The sequence below is a fragment of the Artemia franciscana genome, chromosome 5, assembly GCF_032884065.1.
Source record: "Artemia franciscana chromosome 5, ASM3288406v1, whole genome shotgun sequence".
Taxonomy (NCBI): domain Eukaryota; kingdom Metazoa; phylum Arthropoda; class Branchiopoda; order Anostraca; family Artemiidae; genus Artemia; species Artemia franciscana.
In genome coordinates this window covers 55,287,702-55,303,134 of record NC_088867.1, presented here as the reverse complement: position 1 = coordinate 55,303,134, position 15,433 = coordinate 55,287,702, and positions in this window count along the sequence as shown.

Sequence of the window (15,433 nt, the reverse complement as noted above, 5' to 3'; positions counted from 1 at the left end):
GCTATTTTTAGCAGCAGTTTTCTCACCATGAAGTGGCAAAACTATGAAGCTAATTCGAAAATTTTCTGAGAAAAAAGGAATTAAACAAGAGCTAAGAGCTCATATGGCTCTTGTGACAAGGTCAGACGAGCCAAGAGCTCATATGGCATGAGCTCTAGCAAAATTATAAGAATCAATAGATTAATTTAAAAGAAAAATGAGAGGCTTGGTGTTGGTCGAAATTTAAAAAAAGAGCTCTGACATACACGGTCCTTTTAAATGTCAAAATTCATTAAGATCCGATCACCCACTCACAAGTTAAAAATACCTCATTTTTCTAAATTTTTCTCTCCCTTCAGCCCCCCCCCCCCCAGATGGTTGAATCGGGGAAATCAACTTTACAAAGTCAATTTGTGCAGGTCCCTGACACGCCTACCAATTTTCATTGTCCTAGCACGTCCAGAAGTACCGAACTCACCAAAGCACTGGACTCCCCTAAACCCCAAGCACTGCTCCACAGAAATCTGGTTTAGTTGACGAGATGACAAGACTTGAACACTAATGTCAGAAATATAAGCCCAAATCGACTACAGTATGCAACATTTAGCACAAAACAAGGGATTTTAGCTCACTGTCGACCCAGTGAACGGTGAAATAATTTCAATTTTCTTTGTTATATAACTTTTAAACAAAAATTAAACCAAGTGTTAATCGTACTATAATTTTTTTTTTCGTCAAAAACAATACCTTATTTCATATCCAAAAATAGGGCATGGAGCTATATCTGAGTTTACTCTAAATCTAAAGGGCGATGTTTTCTTGTACATTGCCAAAGCACAGACACACAAAAGCTAAATCTGAGTTTGCTCTAAATCTAAAGGTGATGTTTTCTCGTACATTGCCAAAGCACACACGCACAAAATTTTCCTGTCAAAGGTAAAGTATTTGAAAAACAAGTACATTAAAAGTATCTTAAGTAATTAGTATTTCGTAATCTTTCTTAAGTATCAAGTAATAAGTACACCCTAGAGTTTTTACTTAAGTACAAGTACAAGTAATGGAAAATTTTACTTAAGTAGTACAAGTAAAAGTACTTCAAGTAAGTGACAGCACTGGTATCAATATTCCGTTTTCATCGTACTTGGTATTTACCAAGTGACATATAGCGATCGTAAATTCTATCGGTATGTCGGTCCCGGTTCTGCTATTTTAGGCACTTCCAGATAAGCTAGGACGAATAAATTTGGCGGGCGTATCAGGGACCAGACCAGATTAAAATAGAAATAGCCGTTTCCCCAAATCGACCGTCTGGGGGGAGTGGAGTAGGGTTAATTAGGAAAAAACAGAAAAAATGAGGTATTTTTAACTTACGAACAGGTGATAGAATCTTAATGAAATTTGATATTTACAAGGATTTCGTGCCTCAGAGCTCTTTTTTTAATACCGACCGGATATGGTGACATTGGAGGGAGCTGGAGATGGAAACCTACAATCTTGAAAACGTTTAGAGTGGAGGGATCGGGATGAAACTTGGTGAGAAAAATAAGCACAAGTCCTAGATACGTGGTTGACATAACCGGACCGAATCCACTCTCTTTGGGGGAGTTGGGGGGGTCAATTCTGAAAAATGAGGTATTTTTAACTCACAAAGGAGTGATCGGATCTTAATTAAATTTCATATTTAGAAGGACCTTATAACTCAGATCTCTTATTTTATATCACAACCGGATTCAGTGTCATTGGGGAGGAGGTGGGGGGAACCGGAAATCTTGGAAAACGCTTAGAGTGGAGAGATCAGGATGAAAGTTGGTGGGAAAAATAAGCACAAGTTCAAGATACGTAACTGACATAACCAGACCGGATATTCTCTTTGGGGGAGTTGGGGGGAGGGGTGTAATTTGGAAAAATTTGAAAAAATGTAAGTAAAACAGTTCAAAATAGGGATGATACCTTTTTATTGACAGTGAAATATAAAATTATTTAACTGAATATTTCGAACACAAATACAGTGTTCATCATCAGCAGTAAAACTAAAAGACATGAATAAAAATAAACAGAATTTATACCTAATAAACTAATTACATATAGTTTATTGCTCTTATTTTTTTCAATGCAACAGCCGAGGCAAATCTCCTTGACCTTTTCGGTTCCGGTTCATTAGATTTAACTGATGTATTACGTGGACAGAGGTCATAGCTCTTAGGTGAAGTGATATTTACTTTATTTGACCTCAGTAAGTTATCATAAATTGAGTTCAATCCAAATTCACCTCTATCTCTGTTTATGGAATTATTCTTGAATAGAATTTTTTTTAATTTCGATTGTTTCCCTGAAAGTTTGCTTTAAACCTTGGTCCCTAGAAATCAAAGAAACATTTTCAAACAAAATAAAATGATTTGGAAAATTAAAGACATGCTCCGCGAGGGCCGACGTGAAATCTTCAGGTTTGGTATTTTGCTTTAAAGACGATGAAATGGAATTATGATGTTGTAGCAATCTCGTTCTTAAATTCTGGTTAGTACGTCCCACATAAGAGCTTCCACAAGTACATGGAATTTTATAAACCCCACTTTGTTGCTCTACGGAAGTCCGATCCTTTCCAGAATTTAAAAAACTTGCCAAAGTATTACTACCTCTTAAAGCTACCTTTAAACCATTATTTTGTAAAATTCTTTTAAGTTTTTCACTCAAACCTGGAACATATGGTAGAGAACAAAAGTTATCTTTCTTTTCTGTTGTTTCCAGAATATCGTCAGAACATTCTAGAAATTTTTTCCTTCTTTTCGAAAAAGTCTGGTCAACTAACCAACCCGGATAATGGTTACTTATTAAAATGTCTTTTAGCAATGATAATTCCTCCTCAATGAATTTTGGAGAACAAATTCTAAAAATGCGGTCAGTTAAAGATGTGATTAAACCAATTTTTACTGGCGGGCATGACCGGAGAAAAATGACAAAAATTTGTTATTGTTAGTAGGTTTTCTGTAAATCTTAAAATCCAGACTATTTTCATTTTTTAAAAGAAGGACATCCAGAAAAGGAAGTTTATTATCCTCTTCTAACTCTATCGTAAATTTTAAATCCCCTCCCCAAAAATTAAGATGTTCTAAAAAACTGTTTAATTCCTCCACCCCATAATTCCATACTGAAATTATGTCATCCATATATCTCCCCCAAAATTTATGTTTTAAAAAATATGAATCTAACGCTATTGTTTCAATATTTTCTACAAAACAATTTGCGAATAAAGGACTTAAAGGGGCCCCCATAGGTAAACCATTTACTTGTTCGAAAAAAAACCCTCTGAATTGAAAAAAATAAGAGAACATATTGCACAACCTAACTAAACTCATAATTACACCGACCTCCAAAACTGTTTCACCACCAATTAAGTCCAAATTTCTTAGTATCTTTCTCTCAAGAAGAATTTCCGCGGCTTTTACATCAATACTCGTATACATTGACACTATGTCGAAAATTGAAATTATAGAATTTGAAGAAATCTCAACTTCTTTTAGTTTTTTACAAGTTCTGACGAATTCTTAATGTAAGAAATTTGTGTAGACATGAGTGGTTTACACAATGACACTAGCCACTTACTCAGAGCACTTGTTGGTGACTTGTTACTCGCAACCATTGGTCGTAATGGCAGATTTGGCTTATGTATCTTTGGAAGTCCATATAATTTAGGGCACAAAGAACCTCTTGGTAACAATTTGTAGAAAAGTTGAGGTGTAATCTTCCCTTCTTCCTTCAAACTCTTTAACTCGTTCTTAAACTTTTTTGTGTATGAGTCCGTCGGGTCAAAAGGAAGTTGTTTGTAAGTTTTTTCATCTTTCAGTAAAGCGTTTAATTTTGAATCGTAGTCCTTGGTGTCCATTACCACTAAAATGTTACCCTTGTCTGCTTTTATAATAATAAGAGATTCATCCCTTCTTAAATTATTAAGAATCTTTATGTCTTTGATAGAATTGTTAGGGATTTCTGGTTTTAAAGCAAACTCTGACAGGGCTTTAGCAGTAGAAGCTCTTACTAGGCTAACATCTTTAATTAAGATGGGGTTTCTATGTAAAGATGTTTCTATTGAAGAGATAATTTCTTCTACTGGGACTCTATTAGTTTTAAAACAAAATTTTGGACCTTTTTCTAATGCGGACTTTTCTTGTAACGTTAAGGTCCTTGATGAAAAATTAATTACACCTGGTCCAAGAGTTGACGAAGGTATTACGGCTTTATTTTCATATAATTTTGAAAACTTTTTAAGTAATCTTTCTCTGGAAAGGTGAAAGCCATGATTGAAATGATTTCTTGCTGTTTGTTGAATAAAACAAAAATCACTTGCACTCACCTTTTTTATATAATATTTTCCAGGAAAAGCTTATCTTTCACTAATAAAGCTCTTTTTCTCCTTTTATCTTTAATCAGATGATTTAAAATCTTGAATTGTAGACCTAGTTCGAACTTTTTTCCTTTAAAAGTGCTTAGATGTAGATTGAATTTTATTGAAGGTGGCAAAATCCTTTTCTTCTTACATTGATGAAGAAAATCTTGTTGATTTATAACATTTGCATGTCTCTTATGGGTGTTAATTTATTTAGACACCTCCTTGGTCACATTATCCCCATATACTCGACGTAGATATTAATATGTTCTTCATCATCGTGGACCTCTGTCCACGTAATACGTCAGTTAAATCTAATGAACCGGAACCGAAAAGGTCAAGGAGATTTGCCTCGGCTGTTGCATTGAAAAAAATAAGAGCAATAAACTATATGTAATTAGTTTATTAGGTATAAATTCTGTTTATTTTTATTCATATCTTTTAGTTTTACTGCTGATGATGAGCACTGTATATGTGTTCGAAATATCCAGTTAAATAATTTTATATTTCACTGTCAATAAAAAGGTATCATCCCTATTTTGAACTGTTTTACTTTCGTCATGGAAAGGCAGTGTGGTCTTCGAAGTTATCTACGAAAAAATGTAAGTATTTTCAACTTACGAACGGGTGATTCAGATCTTAATACAATTTGATGTTTAGAAGGACCGTGTGCTTCAAAGTTCTTACCTCGCTAACCTCGCTCTTTACTCTAAAGCTTAAATTTTGTCCCAATTCCTTAAGAATGAGCTCTGAATCACAAAGGTCGTAGAATAAATAGTTGAAATTACTAAAAATACTCTAGCGTAAAGAGTGAGGTATAACGAGGAGGTAAGCCCGTCATATGCGTAATAATTTTTGTTCGTTTGAAGTTTTAATGCTGCTCCTTACTTTCAGTAGAAAAAACTTTTCATATTTATTTTTTCATTGTTTTTTCAAATAATGATAGAAAATGCTGCGCCCCCTTCATTGAAATTCTCTTCCCCCATGACAAGTTTCTCCATGGAAATATCCTCCCACGTAACCCCCCTCAAATCTCCCTCCTAAACAAAAATAAATCCCCCTGAAAACGTCTGTACACTTCCCAGTAACCATTACTATATGTAAACACAGGTCAAAGTTTGTAACTTGCAGCCCCTCCCACGGGGTACGGGAAGTAAGTCGTCCCTAAAGACATGTTTATTAGGTTTTTCGACTATGGTGAATAAAATGGCTATCTCAGGATTTTGATCCGGTGACTTTTGGGGAAAAATGAGCGTGGGGGGCCTAGGTGCCCTCCAATTTTTTTGGTCACTTAAAAATGGAACTAGAACTTTTAATTTCCGTTAGAATGAGCCCTCTCGCGACATTCTAGGACCACTCAGTCGATACGATCACCCCTGAAAAAAAAAAAAAAACAACAAATAAACGCGCATCCATGATCTGTCTTCTGGCAAAAAATGTGAAATTCCACATTTTTGTAGATAGGAACTTAAAACTTCTACAATAAGGTTCTCTGATACGCTGAATCTGATGGTGTGATTTTCGTTAAGATTGTATGACTTTTAGGGGGTGTTTTCCCCTGTTTTCTAAAATGAGGCAAATTTTCTCAGGCTCGTAACTTTTGATGAGTATTACTGATCTTAATGAAACTTATATATTTAAAATCAGCATTAGAATGCAATTCTTTTGATGTAACTATTGGTATCAAAATTCAATTTTTTAGAGTTTTGGTTACTTTTGACCCAGGTTGCTCCTTACTACAGTTTGAAAATGTAAACATTATCAATTTAAAATTGATTGGTTGTGCTGCCCTCGTTATGTTTTTTTTTATTTCGAATTAAAATGTTATATTATAAGCAAAATTAGTAATGTAATTTTAATATATTGTTAAGAATTTTGAATAACGGTAGTTTTTTAAATAATTTGTTAATAATATTTTGAATTTTAGACTGGGTTGAGAAGGGTATTATTTTTCGTATGGATGGAAATTCTACTTACTATTTGATCTTCTGCGTGACTGGAGCCGTCAAGCTCTCTATAAATAGGGTTTTTGGATGTTTAAATGCATTATACACATATAATGCATTTGTATATCTTATATACATATAATACATATTTTATGCATATGTGGCAAAACATTTTACAATGATTGAAAAAGTGGAATCAATTATAATCGTAACAAACAAAGTCCTGGTATCATGCTCTCTATCTAGAAATATCTTGGCGAGGCTGAAGATCCCCGCCCCCATTCATTTTCCACCTCGAAGTCGGTAGGCCCGGGAATGTTATACGCATTAAAACACACTCTTCGAAGAGTTTAACCAGCTTTTGCCTGCAATATGAGACATCTCCCTTTCTTCATAAGAGCTGGTGTGCACTTACACCCCCCTGTTTATATTTGATTCGTGTTCAATTATAATGATTCCAAATGGAATACTTCTTATTTAACAGGTCGCACCTAATGTTGCAATTATGATGAAGATGGTCAAAATCAACTTAAATTGAATGAAATATGACTGGTGTCAGTCATGGCTTTTAGATGCTTTCATTTCCCGACGTTTGCCTTTTATTGATTTTGGAAAGCTTTGTTTGTTGTTCAGTGTTTCTAATGACTTGTTTAAGACATTTATCTTTTGTTGTTGTTGCAGAACTTTGCGAGAGCTTTTAACTTGTCCTTCTATTTGATTCTCACTTTGAAAGCCTTGTCCCGTGTAAAGATCAGATATCCAAAGTTGAGAATATTGAAAGAAAAGGGATTGATGTTGCTGAAAATATGTATATTTTTATGCAAATCAAACAGTTCGTGGTAACGAACTGTAGTAAGGAGCGACCCGGCTCAATAGTAACCAAAACTCTAAAAAATGGAATTTTGATACCAATAGCTACATCAAAAGAATCGCATTTTAATGCTGGTTTTAAATATATAAGTTTCATCAAGTTTAGTCTTACCCATCAAAAGTTACGAGCCTGAGAAAATTTGCGTTATTTTAGAAAATAGGGGGAAACGCCCCCTAAAAGTCATAGAATCTTAACGAAAATCACACCATCAGATTCAGCGTATCAGAGAACCCTACTGTAGAAGTTTCGAGCTCCTATCTACAAAAATGTGGAATTTTGTATTTTTTGCCAGAAGGCAGATCACGGATGCGTGTTTATTTGTTTTTTTGTTTTTTTGTTTTTTTTTTTTTTTTCCCCAGGGGTGATCGTATCGACCCAGTTGTCCTAGAATGTTGCAAGAGGGCTCATTCTAACGGAAATGAAAAGTTCTAGTGCCCTTTTTAAGTGACCAAAAAAATTGGAGGGCACCTAGGCCCCCTCCCACGCTAATTATTTTCCCAAAGTCAACGGATCAAAATTCTGAGATAGCCATTTTATTCAGCGTAGTCGAAAAACCTTATAACTATGTCTTTTGGGACGACTTACTCCCCCACAGTCCCCGTGGGAGGGGCAACAAGTTACAAACTTTGACCTGTGCTTACATATAGTAATGGTTATTGGGAAGTATACAGGCGTTTTCAGGAGGATTTTTTTGGTTTGGGGGAGGGGTTGAGAAGAGGGGGATATGCTGGGGGACCTTTCCTTCGAGAATTTGTAATGGGAGAAGAAAATTTCCATGAAGGGAGAGCAGGATTTACTAGCATTATTAAAAAAAAAACAATTAAAAAATAAAAGTGAAAAAGCTTTTTCAGCTGGAAGTAAGGAACAGCAATAAAACTTAAAACAAACAGAAATTATTACCCATATGAGGGGCTCACCTCCTTCTAATACCTCGCTCTTTACGCTAAAGTATTTTCGGTAATTTCAACTACTTATTCTACGGCTTTTGTGATTCAGGGGGTCATTCTTAATGAATTGGGATAAAATTTAAGCTTTAGTGTAAAGAGCGAGGTACTGACGATGGGGCGAATCCCCTCATATATGTAATAAAAACATGAGAATACAAAAGTTCTTTACGTAAGCTAATTTATAAGTTACGTAAATCTCTTACCAATAAAAAGATTCGTAAAAAATTAAAAGTTCTAGTTGCCTTTTTAATTAACCAAAAAATCGGGGGGCAACTAGGCTTCGTCCCCCGCTCTTTTTTTCTCAAAATCATTCGATCAAAATTATGAGAAAGCCATTGAGCCAAAAAAAATATATGCAAATTTCGTTTTGATCATTCCTCTGCGGAGAGCCAAAATCAAAACATGCATTGATTCAAAAACGTTCAGAAATTAAATAAAAAAACAAGTTTTTTCAACTGAAAGTAAGGAGTGACATCAAAACTTAAAACGCACAGAAATTACTTCGTATATGAAAGAGGCTGCTTCCTCATCAACGCCCCGCTCTTTACGCTAAAGTTTTTTACTGTTTTAGAAAGAAGAATTGAGAGAAAGAGTCAAACTTTAGCGTAAAGAGCGGGGCGTTGATGAGGAAGCAGCCTCTTTCATATACGAAGTAATTTCTGTGCGTTTTAAGTTTTGATGTCACTCCTTACTTTCAGTTGAAAAAACTTGTTTTTTTTATTTAATTATGAGTAGGAAGGGGGTGAGAATACGCAATAAAATGTCGCACATAGTAACTATAGTAAGTTTATATTAATTTTTCATTTGTAATTCCTGTTTTATATGATCTAAGATTTAATTGAACGATGTCCATGTATATTTAGTTGAATTAGAGCATTCATTTGCGTTTCCATAAATAATAAAGAGCAAAATTTTTCTAAATTTGTCAACTCTTTTTTTTTTACTGTGATTCTCTTCTTTTTAGAATTGAAAGAAGATTATATGGCAGATCAGATTAATTCTCTTGTCCAGGGGACAAATTTGGATCCGCCCATTAATAACGAGTTTAGTTCGTCAGCTATTTTGTCACAATTGAAACATGAGCTTGATTTCCCTGAGAACAGTCTATTAGATTGTCAAAATGAAGGTATGTTTGGGATGTTTGGGTATGTTATTTTTTCATAATTGAAACATGAGCTTGATTTCCCTGAGAACAGTCTATTAGATTGTCAAAATGAAGGGATGTTTGGGTATGTTATTTTGCCACAGTTGAAACATGACCTTGATTTCCCTGAGAACAGTCTATTAGATTGTCAAAATGAAGGTATGATTGGGATGTTTGGGTATGTTATTTTGTCATAATTGAAACATGAGCTTGATTTCCCTGAGAACAGTCTATTAGATTGTCAAAATGAAGGTATGTTTGGGATGTTTGGGTATGTTATTTTGCCACAGTTGAAACATGACCTTGATTTCCCTGAGAACAGTCTATTAGATTGTCAAAATGAAGGTATGTTTGGGATGTTTGGGTATGTTATTTTTTCATAATTGAAACATGAGCTTGATTTCCCTGAGAATTGTCTATTAGATTGTCAAAATGAAGGTATGTTTGGGTATGTTATTTTGCCACAGTTGAAACATGACCTTGATTTCCCTGAGAACAGTCTATTAGATTGTCAAAATGAAGGTAAGTTTGGGATTTTTGGGTATATTCTTTTGACACAGTTAAAATATGCGCCTGATTTCCCTGTGAAAAGTCTATTAGATTGTCAAAATGAAGGTACGTTTGGGATATATATGCTAAGATGATCGGCTGCAATAATTTTCTAATAATCCCATGCTCTAGAGATTTTTCTTTTACTTTACAGTATAATCGAAACTTACAAAACAAGACGGTACGTTAGAATAAATTACCTGCATTTAGAAAAACGTGCTTTAACAGGTTGGTTTATATGTATTGCTTGGATTATGATAAAATGCTTTAAGGCTTTGATAGGTCGGTTTTTCGTTTATTTTTTCATTTTGTTTTCGAAGAGTTTCAATTGACATACAAGTGAGAGATTTACAGAAAATCTACTTGACTGTGTAGCCCTCATTCGTTAGTTTGAATATTGTCTTCTATGTTCCTTTACCTTCAATATTTTCAATTTTATTGTTCCGTATTATCAAACAGTTCGTGGCAACGAACTGTAGTAAGGAGTGACCCGGCTCAATAGTAAACGGAAGTCTAAACAAGAGCTAAGAGCTCATATGGCACTTGTGACGAGATCGGAAGAACCAAGAGCTCATATGGCATGAACTCTAGCAAAATTTCTAACAATCAATAGATTGATTTAAAAGGAAAATCCAAGGCTTAATGTCGGTCGGGATTTAAAATAAGAGCGCTGAGACACGAGGTCCTTCAAAATATCAAAATTCATTAAGACCCGATCACTCACTCGGAAGTTAAAAATATCTCATTTTTTTCTAATTTTACCTCTCCCTTCAGCCCCCCAGATATTTGAATCGGGGAAACGACTTCAACAAGTCAATTTGTGCAGGTCCCTGACACGCGTATCAATTTTTATCGTCCTAGCACGTCCAGAAGAACCAAACTCGCCAATGCACTGAACCCCCCTAACTCCGACAAAGAGAGTGGATCCAGTTCGGTTACGTCAGTCACGTATATACGACATCTGCTTATTTTACCCACCAAGTTTCAACCCGATCTCCCCACTCTAAGTGTTTTCCAAGATTTCTGGTTTCTCCCTCCAGCTCCCCCAATATCACCGGATACGGTTGGGATTTAATAAGAGCTCTGAGACATGAGGTCCTTCTAAATATCAAATTTCATTAAGACCCGATCACCCATTCGTAAGTTAAAAATACCTATTTTTTTGCAATTTTTCCTCTCCCTCCAGCCCCCCAGATGGTCAAATCAAGGAAACGACTGTTATCAAGTTACTTTGTGAAGGTCCCTGACACGCCTACCAATTTTCGTCGTCCTAGCACGCCCAAAAGCTTCGAACTCGTTTAAGCACTGGAAATCCCCCCTCCCCAAACTCCTCCAAAGAGAGCGGATCCGTTAAAATTGTGTCAATCATATATCTTGAACTTGTGCTTATTCTTCCAGTCAAGTTTCATTCCGATCTCTCCACTCTAAGCCTTTTCCTGGATTTCCGGTTTCCATGATCACTGTTTTCCCCCTCCAATCCCCTGGGTCCCCGGATCCTATTCGAATTGAAAATGGAGCATCTGAGATATAAGATCTTTCTATATATCAAGTTTCGTTAAGATCCGATAACCCATTCGTAAGATGAAGATACCTCACTTTTCACGTTTTCCAAGATTTCCAGTTTCCCCCTCCAGCTCCCCACAGTGTCATCGCATCAGGTCGGGATTTAAAATAAGAACTTTGAAGCACACGGTCCTTCTAAATATCAAATTGTATTAAGATCTGAATCACCCGTTCGTAAGTTGAAAATACTTACATTTTTTTCGTAGATAACTTCGATGACCACACTGCCTTTCCATGACGAAAGTAAAACAGTTCAAAATAGGGATGATACCTTTTTATTGACAGTGAAATATAAAATTATTTAACTGGATATTTCGAACACATATACAGTGCTCATCATCAGCAGTAAAACTAAAAGATATGAATAAAAATAAACAGAATTTATACCTAATAAACTAATTACATATAGTTTATTGCTCTTATTTTTTTCAATGCAACAGCCGAGGCAAATCTCCTTGACCTTTTCGGTTCCGGTTCATTAGATTTAACTGACGTATTACGTGGACAGAGGTCCACGATGATGAAGAACATATTAATATCTACGTCGAGTATATGGGGATAATGTGACCAAGGAGGTGTCTAAATATATTAACACCCATAAGAGACATGCAAATGTTATAAATCAACAAGATTTTCTTCATCAATGTAAGAAGAAAAGGATTTTGCCACCTTTAATAAAATTCAATCTACATTTAGTCCCTTTTAAAGGATAAAAGTTCGAACGAGGTCTACAATTCAAGATTTTAAATCATCTGATTAAAGATAAAAGGAGAAAAAGAGCTTTATTAGTGAAAGATAAACTTTTCCTGGAAAATATTATATCAAAAAAGGTGAGTGCAAGTGATTTTTGTTTTATTCAACAAACAGCACGAAATCATTTCAATCATGATTTTCACCTTTCCAAAGAAAGATTACTTAAAAAGTTTTCAAAATTATATGAATATAAAGCCGTAATACCTTCGTCAACTCTTGGACCAAGTGTAATTAATTTTTCCTCAAGGACCTTAACGTTACAAGAAAAGTCCGCATTAGAAAAAGGTCAAAAATTTTGTTTTAAAACTAACAGAGTCCCAGTAGAAGAAATTATCTATTCAATAGAAACATCTTTACATAGAAACCCCATCTTAATTAAAGATGTTAGCCTAGTAAGAGCTTCTACTGTTAAAGCCCTGTCAGAGTTTGCTTTAAAACCAGAAATCCCTAACAATTCTATCAAAGACATAAAGATTCTTAATAATTTAAGAAGGGATGAATCTATTATTATTACAAAAGCAGACAAGGGTAACACTTTAGTGGTAATGGACACCAAGGACTACGATTCAAAATTAAACACTTTACTGAAAGATGAAAAAATTTACAAACAACTTTCTTTTGACCCGACGGACTCATACACAAAGAAGTTTAAGAATGAGTTAAAGAGTTTGAAGGAAGAAGGGAAGATTACACCTCAACTTTTCTACAAATTCTTACCAAGAGGTTCTTTGTGACCTAAATTATATGAACTTCCAAAGATACATAAGCCAAATCTGCCATTACGACCAATTGTTGCGAGTAACAAGTCACCAACAAGTGCTCTGAGTAAGTGGCTAGTGTCATTATGTAAACCACTCATGTCTACACAAATTTCTTACATTAAGAACTCGTCAGAACTTGTAAAAAAACTAAAAGAAGTTGAGATTACTTCAAATTCTATAATTTCAAGTTTCGACATAGTGTCAATGAATACGAGTATTGATGTAAAAGCCGCGGAAATTCTTCTTGAGAGAAAGATGCTAAGAAATTTGGACTTAATTGGTGGTGAAACAGTTTTGGAGGTCGGTGTAATTATGAGTTTAGTTAGGTTGTGCAATATGTTCTCTTATTTTTTTCAATTCAGAGGGGGTTTTTTCGAACAAGTAAATGGTTTACCTATGGGGGCCCCTTTAAGTCCTTTATTAGCAAATTGTTTTGTAGAAAATATTGAAACAATAGCGTTAGATTCATATTTTTTAAAACATAAATTTTGGGGGAGATATATGGATGACATAATTTCAGTATGGAATTATGGGGTGGAGGAATTAAAAAGTTTTTTTAGAACATCTTAATTTTTGGGGAGGGGATTTAAAATTTACAATAGAATTAGAAGAGGATAATAAGCTTCCTTTTCTGGATGTCCTTCTTTTAAAAAATTAAAATAGTCTGGATTTTAAGATTTACAGAAAACCTACTAACAATAACAGATTTTTGTCATTTTTCTCCGGTCATGCCCGCCAAGTAAAAATTGGTTTAATCACATCTTTAACTGACCGCATTTTTAGAATTTGTTCTCCAAAATTCATTGAGGAGGAATTATCATTGCTAAAAGACATTTTAATAAGTAACCATTATCCGGGTTGGTTAGTTGACCAGACTTTTTCGAAAAGAAGGAAAACATTTCTAGAATGTTCTGACGATATTCTGGAAACAACAGAAAAGAAAGATATCTTTTGTTCTCTACCATATTTTCCAGGTTTGAGTGAAAAACTTAAAAGAATTTTACAAAATAATAGTTTAAAGGTAGCTTTAAGAGGTAGTAATACTTTGGCAAGTTTTTTAAATTCTGGAAAGGATCGGACTTCCGTAGAGCAACAAAGTGGGGTTTATAAAATTCCATGTACTTGTGGAAGCTCTTATGTGGGACGTACTAACCAGAATTTAAGAACGAGATTGCTACAACATCATAATTCCATTTCATCGTCTTTAAAGCAAAATACCAAACCTGAAGATTTCACGTCGGCCCTCGCGGAGCATATCTTTAATTTTCCAAATCTTTTTATTTTGTTTGAAAATGTTTCTTTGATTTCTAGGGACCAAGGTTTAAAGCAAACTTTCAGGGAAACAATCGAAATTAAAAAATTCTATTCAAGAATAATTCCATAAACAGAGATACAGGTGAATTTGGATTGAACTCAATTTATGATAATTTACTGAGGTCAAATAAAGTAAACATCACTTCACCTAAGAGCTATGACCTCTGTCCACGTAATACATCAGTTAAATCTAATGAACCGGAACCGAAAAGGTCAAGGAGATTTGCCTCGGCTGTTGCATTAAAAAAAATAAGAGCAATAAACTATATGTAATTAGTTTATTAGGTATAAATTCTGTTTATTTTTATTCATGTCTTTTAGTTTTACTGCTGATGATGAACACTGTATATGTGTTCGAAATATCCAGTTAAATAATTTTATATTTCACTGTCAATAAAAAGGTATCATCCCTATTTTGAACTGTTTTACTTACATTTTTTCAAATTTTTCCAAATTACACCCCTCCCCCTAACTCCCCCAAAGAGAATATCCGGTCTGGTTATGTCAGTTACGTATCTTGAACTTGTGCTTATTTTTCCCACCAAGTTTCTTCCTGATCTCTCCACTCTGAGCGTTTTCCAAGATTTCCGGTTCCCCCCACCTCCTCCCCAATGACACTGAATCCGGTTGGGATATAAAATAAGAGATCTGAGTTATAAGGTCCTTCTAAATATGAAATTTAATTAAGATCCGATCACTCCTTTGTGAGTTAAAAATACCTCATTTTACAGAATTGACCCCCCCCCCCCCCAACTCCCCCAAAGAGAGTGGATTCGGTCCGGTTATGTCAACCACGTATCTAGGACTTGTGCTTATTTTTCTCACCAAGTTTCATCCCGATCCCTCCACTCTAAACGTTTTCAAGATTGTAGGTTTCCGTCCCCAGCTCCCTCCAATGTCACCATATCCGGTCGGTATTAAAATAAGAGCTCTAAGGCACGATATCCTTGTAAATATCAAATTTCATTAAGATTCTATCACCTGTTCGTAAGTTAAAAATACCTCATTTTTTCTGTTTTTTCCTAATTAACCCTACTCCACTCCCCCCAGACGGTCGATTTGGGGAAACGGCTATTTCTATTTTAATCTGGTCTGGTCCCTGATACGCCCGCCAAATTTATTCGTCCTAGCTTATCTGGAAGTGCCTAAAATAGCAGAACCGGGACCGACATACCGATAGAATTTGCGATCGCTATATGTCACTTGGTAAATACCGAGTACGATG